Below are 10,700 nucleotides of genomic sequence, written 5' to 3'. Positions count from 1 at the left end.
TGAACAGCCAGAGTCTTTCCAAGCTAAAGTTGTCATTGACAGATGCCAATCATCCTTTGCAAGTGGAGAATGCCGACGGAGGCATAGTCAACTTGACACAGTTGGTTTGTAGTGGAAGATATCTGGTGACAGGACTTTGGAAATTGGAGTTGTGGATATCGTGCTGAGTGTGGAAACCTTGCAGCAGCTGGGGGACATCGTTGTCAACTTTCAGGAGCAATGGTTGTCGTTTTGGGATGGCAAATGCCAGGTGACTTTGGCTTAGTCTCTTTGTGACCTCAAGCTGCATCATCCATGTCACTTTGTGTGTTGTTACAGTCTGTTTGGGAAGGGTATAGAGTTCCTCATGTTGCCTCCTTCAAGCAACGAGTTGCCTCGTTGGAAACACAGGGGGATACAGGAGGTGAAGCTCCTGGTAGTGTCGGATTCGATCACATCGCCTCGGGAGACAGATAGGGAGTTGGAGTTAGTTTGCCAAGATAACCTATATCTCTAAGTCAAGAGTGGATGTTCTATCCCGTCATCTCCCAGTTTTCCACCATCAGGTGTCTTGGGAAGTTTTAGCTCGGACTGGAGTGGATTCCATCACCTAGAGAAGGATACTATTCCAACATCTCATCTGTTTCTTTAGCTTTCTTGAGATGAATGATAGGAGGTTGACAAGATGGTTATTGAGCTTTTGGAGTAGGGCCTCATAGAGCCAAGTTCCAGCCCATTTGGTGCCAATCTTGCTGGTTCTCAAGAAAGATAGCTCATGGCAGCTTTATATGGATTATTGTTCACTAAACAGGATTACAGTCAAGAATAGGTTTGATACCTTAAATGTAGCTTCATGCACACACTTAAACATTTAGATTAGTATGAGGAGGATAGAAAACACTTAACTTAATATTAAATTAAGAATGAGAATAAAAGCTATATATGATTGATATGCCAGAAGAAGGAAATACCACCAAGACCATTTCATCATCAAGTTTCTATAGAGATTGATTTATATCCACAAGAAAAAATATTAGTAATTCAAAAAAATCTAACAAAAAGTTTTAGATCAAAGTACTTTTAAACATTAGTCTAGAAAATGCTCTACTTCATGAGGTTTGCAATTGCAAAAGCAATTAATATAATCCCTTATCATTTATATATATAATTTACAAAGTTATAGCCATATTAATTCTATTTTTAGGATGACAACCTTTAGCAACAAAATACTGAATCCAACAACTTTAGCTTGTCCCAGTTCTTGGTGGTGTAACAAAAATTACACTCAAAGCTAGATGGCAGGTTGTGTTGTATTTTATTTTGTTTTATTTTGTTACTAATCCATTATTTATATAGGTGTTTCCATCAATCTATGGGAATAATGATTCATTTACTGGATAGTAAATGAATCTTGTCTTGATTTATTGGTGTGATTTATGGTGCAATTGTAATATCTTGGAGTGAAGGGCTTAATACCTCTTTGATGCTGTGAAAGATGGACGAAGAACTTTAATAGAGTTCTTTAGAAAGGGTGATCATCAGTACAAGTTGAGGGGGATTTTTCTATATGGGGGTGTAGGGGCAGGAATTGTTATATGCTAGATTTGACCATATGGTCAATGTAAATTAATAAAAAACTTAACTTACCTTAGGGCTCATAGTGGAGTAATAACATAGTGGAACTTTTGAAGTAGCATGGGGGTGGTTGAGCACTAAAGAACCTTAAGAGAAGATATAACATAATCTAAAGAGACTAGATCTTTATGTTTTAGTGCGAGATCATCACACTCCTTAATCCTATTTTCAGGATGACAACCACAAACAACTAACATTTTGCAACTAGATACCAAATACAACAACTTTAGCTTGTCTCAATTCTAGGTGAATTGAAGGGTTTACAAATCCAGATAAATTGGAACTCAGAATCTTAGAAGTGTTTTATCACAAGATTAATAAAGTTTGAACACTTTCTTCTTGGTGGATGTCCTAATGTTCCCAGATTTTTCTTGCAAAAAATATTAATGACTGGGACTCTTGGAGCTGATGATGTACACAAGATTTCTATAGTAGTTTTATGTATAGGTTAAAAACTTTGGAGAGCCATTATTTTTTGTGCTCGAGAACAAGAGTCTAGTAGGTTAGAGAGAAAATCCAAGTCAAGCTGCAAGTGCCTGACAATGAATTTTTCAAGACAAACAAGCATTACAATTTTTACACTCACTTCTCGTGCTTTTTTGTAGTGAAAACTTACAAAATGTTGACATTGTTACAAATACCTTGTGCTCCTAATACTTTATGTGTGCCTGCATAACCTTTTGGGATTTGTAGAAGTGATGGTGATTAAAAGCTAGGAAAGAGGATGTTTATGGTGCTTGGGAGCACTATTTGGGTTTAGAGCACTCAAACACACCACTAAAGCATTTTCATCTTGTTAATCAAGTAAAAATAACATCAAGTTTCCTCTTTTATTTTGGATATTACTTAATAATTGTATTTCTCCAGAATGAGCACACATTTTAACAAAGGAAAAGAAAGAAAAAGGTAGGCAAATGGAATGCCAAGGCACAATGTAATTTACTCCAGTCTCAAGGTTTCTTGTGTTCCTGCTAAGGTTCATCCCGCAAAACTTGAATTCTAAGATACTCAATATGCCTTTTTGTCTTGGGTCAGGAATTCATTTATATGGGCTTGAATAGTTTTCTTAAGCACTAACACAATTGCTATATAAATAGTGTTATCACTTCATATAGAATTGCTTATAAAAGTTGAAAGACAAGATGGCAACATGCAAGCACTACAGAGTGATGGTGGTAGATAAGAATGACAATTTGTAACTATGATATTTGACACTAATACTGTAAGGATGCATTTAAGTTTCTTCTACCTCATCATCAACATATTAATTCCATCTACACCTTCTTCTATATTGTTATTATGGGGAAGATTCGCTTTACATTTATTGAGCTATTGCTTTTGCATAGTTGGGGAGGCTTCTAAAGCTCCAATTTTAGAAACTATGATCTATAAAGTAGGTGATTATGATCTATAAAGTAGAACTAAACATGTATTGAAATGTTAATAAACATAATTTACCTCCTTGAGCTTGGAGGCAACTTATAAAATCCTCTGAGCCAACGTTTGAAAAAATGATATTCTTTGATAGCAAACACCGACCTACCATAGTCATATACTATTTACACTATAAAATTGTTATCTATTATGCAAACAATCACAACACCATCTAGTGGGTAATAGAGCTTAAGCAAGACTTGTATCACCGATAGAGTTCAAAATCGATACCTAAGAAATGTGTTATGGATTTGCTCATCCATAAGGTTGGGTATCATATCAGTAGAACTGTCATACCCAAGCAAAATATGGGTTGCACACTCACTATCACAAAATCCATCATATGTGTTTCTATGGAAGGCATGATAGGTTCATATCATAACCTAGAAAATAAAAAGTTTAGAAATTAGATAAAAATATGAAATATGTAATCACCTTTTTAGGCTTTTTTTTGGACGCCCCTAGTATCAATGCCAATAGGATTTATAATGCACCTAGGAGAAAATGACTTGAAATAAACTTCTGCTACACACATTATAAGCTTATATATTTAGTTGAGGTCATTCAGTGGGATGAAGATGACATAACTAGCTTCAAGCATAAGTGCTTTCAACAAGAGGAATGCATCACACATGTGGTCGAGTGTAAGAAAGTTTTAGTCCTCAACTTTCTCATCAATATCTAAAAGACCATCTAGAAAGTCAAAGAGAATTTGTATCTTTCAGCATGAATGGTTGAACTAGCACCATATGTCCATGTTCATATCATCTTTCATGAAAGATGTTAGCAATTTATTGTAGGAGCCAATGAAGACACCCATAGTACCTTAATGTGTTATCGGGGAAATAAGACACATCTATAGAAGAGGTAAGTGAATGAAAAAAGAAATGAATAATATGCTATTATCATATAATATATTGTTGATGAGAGTTCTTCCAACTCCTTGTCATAAGTATCTTGTTGAGCTAAAATGAAACTGCTACCAACAATCATTGCTGAAAAAATATATATTACCACCTTTTGTTTGTAAAAGTCACTTTTTCTTATCTCGAGATCAACATGATATTCTATAAACCACTCAATTATCATTATTTACTAGTGAAACGTAATTTAGATCTTGGCCGTTTAATGGTGGAATTGGAGCTTGATCCTGGCTGTCTAGTGGTGGAATGTGAGTTTGTTTGGAGTTTTCTCATTTTTATTGTGAATGTGACTTTGGGTATCAAAAATTACCTATATAGTGCACTTTATCTCTCTCCCCTTAAGCCAACTGGAAAAGGGGCAATTGCTTGATGAAAGAGCCCTTAGTGGCTATTTTATCCCTATTTATCCCCTAAGGTTTCAAGGATCCACGGTGATAGTATATCTAAATCTCATCCTATAATCATATGCGCTACATTCACCCCCTCTTTAGAGATGTTAATTGTCAAGACCCCCAACAAGATCAAGACTGGAAAATGCTAAAGACAAAGAGAAAAAGCTAGTGAAAATAAAGAAAAGGCCTTAGACTGGTGTTGATTCAGATTGTGGAGAAATGGAACAAGGCTAACCTATATATACTATAGGTTGATGAAGCTCCACCACTCTTGGATCGAGGACGGCCTAAATACAGCTGAGGTCGAGGAGGCGCCACATCATCATCAGGAATGTGACTCGAGACTCAGGAATCGGGAAGTGTCTCGAGAGTCAGGAATAGGGAAGTGTCTCGAGAGTCAGGAATGTGGTCTGCAGGTCAGGAATCCGGCGAGAGTCAGGAATGTGGCAAGAATTGGGGGATTCCTGACAGCACCCCCTCCTCAAGAACGAGTGGAACGAGGATGTGAACGAGAACGAAGAGGAGGATGAGATGAGCGGCGAGGGATGGGAGATGGAGAAAAAGAATGAGGACTGGGACGAGAAGGATAGCGGCGGTGGAAGTCCTGAACAAGGTCAGGAGAATGAATCAGGTTGTCCGCAGGTTCCCAAGTGCGTTCCTCAGGTCCGTAACCCTTCCAGTCCACCAGATAGTAGAGTTTAGATCGTGAAATCTTGGAATCAAGGATGTCCTGAACCTCGTACTCAGACCCATCCTCGAGCTGCACTGGTGGAGGTGGAGGAATGACCCGATTTGGAATAGGACTGGGAATATAAGGCTCAAGGAGAGAGGAGTGAAAAATGGGGTGAATTTGATATGAGGAGGGAAGTGCAAGGCGATAGGTGACAGGATTAATGATGGCAGTGATAGGGAAAGGACCAAGGCGTTTGAAATCGAGTTTTGGACAGGGCCTGGTGGTGGAGATATTTCGCCTGAGGAGCCAGACTTTATCCCCGATATTGTAAGGGGGACAATCCTGACGATGGACATTGGCAAATGTTTGATGAGATTCCTGAGCACGATGGAGGTGGAAGGAGATGGAGTTGTGGATTTCCTGAAGGTTGGAGATAAATGATTCAGAGCGGGGATTTGAACGAGAGGATTCAGATGGAGAAGGAAGTGAGAGATTGAATCGGGGATTTCGACCAGAGTTTGCAAAGAAGGGGGAAACTCGAAGAGAGGAGTGAACAGAGTTGTTATAGGAGAACTCAGCAAGGGGAAGGATATCGAACCAGTTATCCTGATGATAGTTGATGAAGCACCTCAAGAATTGTTCCAACGTCTGAATCGTTCACTCGGACTGCCCATCAGTTTGAGGATGATATGCCGAAGAGAGGTTGGCCTTCACTCCAAGCAGCTGCAAAAACCGTTGCCAGAAATGAGAGATGAACTGAGGCCCCCGATCCGAAACCACATCTGTAGGAATCCCATGAAGTCGGAAAATTTCCCTGAATACCAGTTTTGCCATGTCCTCGCCCGAAAACTCCTTGGTACATGGCAAGAAGTGCGCCATCTTTGTGAAGCGATCCACCACGACTAAAATGCTGTTGAAGCCTCCAGAACTCGGAAGATCACTCAAGAAATCCATGGAGATGGATTCCCAAGGACCTGAAGGGACCGGAAGGGAACGAAGCAAACCTGAAGGAAGGTGGCGAGGTACCTTATTCCGGGCACAAGTGTCACAGGAGGTAACAAAAGCTTTGATGTAGTCGTCCATGTGAGGCCACCAAAAGTCCCGTGCAACTAGCTCATAGGTTTTCGCAATGCCGAAGTGACCAGCAGTCGGGCTGTCGTGGCACGCCATCAGGATCAACCTTCGAGCATCACCTTCAGGAACGTAAAGCTGCTCCCCACGGTACAATAAGCCATCTAAGAACTCGAACTCGTCAAATCGCCGGCAGTCGGGAGTCACTGGGTGTCCAGCCTGAAGATGGGGAAAAATGTCGCTAGCAAGATCATCGGATTGAAGATCGTTTCTGATTGCATCCATCAAGGAGGAGTCCTGAGGGGCCAGGGAAATTGCCATAACTTGAAGCCGATCAGGACCAAGGATAACTTGATCCTGTTGATCGAAGGCAGGATTACCAGGCCTGAGACTGAGATAGGAGCGCCTTGAAAGAGCATCAGGAAGGCCTTGAAACTTTCCAGGTCTGTACTTGATAACAAAGTCAAACCGACTCAGGAATTGTGCCCACCTTGCTTGACGACGGCTTAAAACTCGGGAAGTGGCAAAGTACTCGAGATTTTTGTGATCCGTCCAGACTGTTGTTTGATGGCTCGCCCCCTCCAAGAAACGGCGCCACTCTCCAAAGGAATCCACGATGGCAAGAAGCTCCTTGTCGTGGATTTCGTAATTGATCTCCGCAGGCTGGAATTTCCGAGAATGGAAAGCGACCGGATGAAGTTCGTGATCCGCTCTGAGTTGAGATAGCACAGCACCAATGGCAAAGTCGGAGGCGTCAGCCTCAATGAAGAAAGGTTGTGAGGAATCAGCATGGATCAAGACAGGAGCAAAACTGAAGGCCGCCTTGAGTGTGTCGAAGGCCTGCTGGGCAGCAGCAGACCAAGAGAAGGGAACATCCTTGCGAGTGAGATGTGTGAGAGGAAGGACAATGTCAGAGTAGTGATCAATGAATTTGCGGTAGAAGTTGGCGAAGCCAAGGAAAACCTGAACGTCTGACATTGATTGTGGAGGCTCCCATTCGAGAATAGTCTTGACTTTAGCAGGATCCATTGTGATACCCTCAGGAGTGACAATGTACCCAAGGAACTCCACAGACTGCTGATCAAAGGAACATTTCTCAAGCTTCGCATATAGGCCGTGTTCTCCATGTGTTGGAAAACCGCTGGAGCATTTGTCAAGCCAAATGGCATGACAGTGTACTCGAAGTGGCCATAGCGGGTTCGGAACGCAGTCTTCCATTCATCACCAGGCCGGATCCGGATCAGGTTGTATGCTCCACGGAGGTCGATCTTGGTGAAGAAGCGGGCACCGCCGAGGCGTTCCAACAGGTCCGAGATCAGGGGCAGCGGATAACGGTTCCGAACAGTCACCTTGTTCAAACCTCGGTAGTCGATGACTAGCCGCAAGCTCCCATCCTTCTTCTTGACAAAGAAGACAGGCGCTCCAGCCGGGGACTGCGAATGCTGAATGTAGCCCGAGGCAAGGTTCTCATCCACGTACTCTTTGAGGGCCTTAAGCTTGGACGGGGATAACCCGTAGATAGGCCCCCACGGAGGTGACGCTCCTTCCTGTAAATCAATGGGACAATCATAAGGCCGATGAACAGGCAGTACACTAGCTTTTTTCTTGTCAAACACATCCCCAAAATCATGATACTTCTCAGGAAGACTGACAGGAGAAACATGCAAAGCAAAAAGAAAAAGAGGTTCTTCATGAAGGAGTTCTTTCATAGTGATTGTGGAGATAGGAGGAGGGGTACGACTAAATGGAATGATGAGACGAGGATACTGTCCAGTGTAAGATGGAAGAGAGGAAAAAGAAGAGGATGAAAACTGCGTAGAGTCAGGAACAGAACCCCGACTTGAGTTTAGGGAACTTTTCCTGATTCGAACTCGATGAACACCAGGGGAAGCCGTGGGAGATGGTGATGTGGGAGAGATGAGCTGTAAGTCCTTCCAACAAATCTGAGGCTGATGTAGTTGGAACCAAGGAAGACCGAGCACCACAGAGGAAGACTTGCTGTTGATGATGTTGAAGGCGATATCGGTGACAGTGGACCCGATGTGTACTCGAACGGGCAACGTTTCCCTAAGTCCAGAAGATGGAGACACAAAATGCCCGCCGATGCCTTCAACCCTCAGATCCCGTATGGTAGGAGAAACAGGAACGTGATGTCGGGCAGCAAAGTCCGTGTCCATGAAGCAGGAAGTTGCACCCGAGTCCAGTAGCGCCAAAGCCTTGAGTCCTGATTGTCCGGTGAAAGAAAGGAGACATGGGACGCGGAAGTTGCGGGAATTGGTGGTGGCTTTGATGAAAGGTGGTGAGGAGCTTGATAAGGAAGAAAAGTGATTTTTATTTGGGGAGTCCAAACAGACAGCTCCTACTCTGTTTGGATAGGGTCGTTTCCCGACTGCAACAGTGGTGGACTTTGAGGCAGAGTGAACTCGAGCAATCGGGGAGGCTTCCGGGGACACACAGCTGCTTTGTGATTAGGATCAGCACAGTAGAGGCAAAGATTATGAGATATTCGACGTTGCCTCTCAGCAGGACTCAACTTCCCTCTAATGAGTCGGGGAGTACCAGAAATATCCATCGGGACCGGAGCAGTAGGTTCAGGACTATGCCCCGAAGACTCAAGCTGGGATTCCTGAGTCTGGGACGGAAAAACAGCGGCGCGGCGACTTTCCTGACGACGTTCAAAGAGACGATTGTCACATCGAACAGCTTTGTTGATGGCGTCCGACAGGTCCTTGGGATCCTCCATGGTGAGCAACAAATCCTTGACACCGTTGTTGAGGCCGAAACGAAATTGGTCAATCAGGGCCCGCTCATCCCACTGAGTGTCCAAGGCAAGGAGTTGGAACTCTGCAGCGTAGATCGAGGCAGGACGAGACCCCTGAGAGAGACGTCTCATCTTTGTGGTAGCAGCCTGAACCCGATCCGTCTCGCCAAAACATGCTTCGAGCTTCTCTTTGAACAATTGAAGATCCATCAGCTCCGGAACCACGACCCCTTTCATGCTCTTCTCCAGAAGAGGAGAAAACCATGACAAAGCTGCACCCTCAAGCAACATCCCAATCGCGCCGATTTGAGACTCGGGAGTGGGGTACCGCTGATGTTGAAGTGCAAAGATCAGCTCCATTTGATTCAAAAATCCACGAAGCTCCGAACGCTTGCCTGAAAATTTCGCCGGGAAACTCACCTTCGGTTCAGGAACTTTGCTAGATCCTTGAGCCGAAAGTGAAGTAAGCTCCTGCTGCATGCGAAGAAGGGTTGCCTTCAGCTCGGTATTCTCAGACTGGATTTTTGCAAGGACTTCGGCAAAGAAATCAGAATGGTTTGGAGACTCCATTGGCAAGAAGAAAGAAAAGAAAGGGGGGAAAAGACAAAGGCAATCAAATAATCAAAACAAGCTAAAAGAAAAGCAAAAAACACAATCTGAATCAAACTGTCAAGACCCCCAACAAGATCAAGACTGGAAAATGCTAAAGACAAAGAGAAAAAGCTAGTGAAAACAAAGAAAAGGCCTTAGACTGGTGTTGATTCAGATTGTGGAGAAATGGAACAAGGCTAACCTATATATACTATAGGTTGATGAAGCTCCACCACTCTTGGATCGAGGACGGCCTAAATACAGCTGAGGTCGAGGAGGCGCCACATCATCATCAGGAATGTGACTCGAGACTCAGGAATCGGGAAGTGTCTCGAGAGTCAGGAATAGGGAAGTGTCTCGAGAGTCAGGAATAGGGAAGTGTCTCGAGAGTCAGGAATGTGGTCTGCAGGTCAGGAATCCGGCGAGAGTCAGGAATGTGGCAAGAATTGGGGGATTCCTGACATTAATGTCCTCATTGACTATTGACTAACAACTCCTACTGAGCCAAAGGGAACTAGCACTTCCATTTCCACATTGAATCTATCAATTCTTCCATTGTGTAGACTAGTTATTCTATGTGAGGCAACTAGTCATCCACTCATACCGTAGTCCCACGGTGGATACTTTCGTTTGTGGATACTTCACACAAGAGGAAGGATATATGCATGGATGCCCAATACATACGATTTCAAATTTTAGGGGTAGGAATATACCTTGCTCAAGGATATATTATATTTTTAAGTAGCCATTAATCAATGGGAATTTAACCCGTGCCATTTGCTCCGATACCAACTGTAATGCACTTTATCTCTCTCTCCTTAAGTCAACTGGAAAAGGGGCAATTGCTTGATGAGAGAGCCCTTAGTGGCTATTTTATTCTTATTTATCCCCCAAGGTTCCAAAGATCCATAGTGACAATATATTTAAATCTCATCCCATAATCACATGTGCTACAGTCAGCTAGTCTTTTCAGATATTCTTTTCTTACTTCCACGACGGCAGGAGGTCAATATTGCTGGACCTATTATCAATTCCCACTTGAGCTAGTTGAGAAATTAGTCAATGACTATGCACTTAGATTGGATAAACATAAGGTAGGAACCTTATGTGTTTCTTGTTGAGCATACTTGGCCTGGTTTGAGAAACTTGTGTCATTCGTTTGCACTTGTTAGTATTAATAACCCCCACAATATTGAGCTTGGTCCCTCAATATTCACTAAATGATAATTTAACATGTCTGC

The sequence above is a fragment of the Selaginella moellendorffii genome, unplaced genomic scaffold (genome assembly GCF_000143415.4).
Source record: "Selaginella moellendorffii unplaced genomic scaffold, v1.0 SELMOscaffold_28, whole genome shotgun sequence".
Lineage (NCBI taxonomy): Eukaryota > Viridiplantae > Streptophyta > Lycopodiopsida > Selaginellales > Selaginellaceae > Selaginella > Selaginella moellendorffii.
The sequence above is the reverse complement of the archived record's forward strand: the minus strand, read 5'-3'. Positions refer to the sequence as shown.